At 29.8% G+C, this 832-nt stretch overlaps 1 protein-coding gene across 1 annotated transcript in view; it reads right to left on the reverse strand.

Annotated features, from left to right (window-relative positions):
* The window catches only part of LOC108621998 (uncharacterized), a gene marked incomplete at its 3' end in the record, with an annotated part of 3,097 nt that overhangs the window by 1,258 nt on the left and 1,007 nt on the right, over positions 1–832 (reverse strand). The window lies entirely within an intron of this gene.

Genomic DNA, 832 nt, shown 5'->3' on the forward strand with positions numbered 1-832 from the left:
TATCAGAATAATTTGATGTACACAGTTGGGTATATCTCATTTACAGTCTGCTTGGTATTGTCTATAAGTAGACTGCGGATTTTATGCATTTATAAAATATTTAAGAATTTATAAACATTGCACGAATTAATGATTAGGTGATAAAGGAAATATTTATATAAAATACAAATGCATGTAAATCTGCTGCCTGTTTATGATGAATTCAGGAAACTATTCTCAACATTTTATTCGTTTTTTGTATACATGTACACTTCGCATTAGTTAGTTATACTCAATTATCGTAACAAGTCAATTCCCAATTAATGATGAACGCACCGTTTCAATAACGAATCACGATATTTTGAATATCACTTCATTACGATTACACAATTGAGATCGAAATGTGTAATACGTTCACCTGTTATTGTTATAACATTATTGCGAAAGGATTACGTTACGCGGCCTCGTTTTTTTAAATATACAGGCTGAGACAGTAACGAAATCAAATGATTGTCATTTTTAACGAAACAATTCTAGCTTTACGTATCATTCATGATTGTAAATCGATTGGAGACATGATTCTGATGAATTTTATGGTTCTAACATAGGCACGCTGTTATTTTCGAATGAATCAACAATTGAGATCAAACGAATTTCTAATGATTACTTCGTGTCGACTCACCCTGTATACGCATCAGACGTATATTAATTTATTTCTGACATGTATATAACACAATTTATTTATACTTATGCGTAGGTACATAATAGTTATGCGAATACGTTGTATATACAGTCATACGTCGGTATATGTATATATAAATATATTATATATGTGGAAGTCAAAAATTAATAA

Source organism: Ceratina calcarata, unplaced genomic scaffold, assembly GCF_001652005.2.
Source record: "Ceratina calcarata isolate Rehan_Ccalc_2016 unplaced genomic scaffold, ASM165200v1 scaffold193.2, whole genome shotgun sequence".
NCBI classification, from domain to species: domain Eukaryota; kingdom Metazoa; phylum Arthropoda; class Insecta; order Hymenoptera; family Apidae; genus Ceratina; species Ceratina calcarata.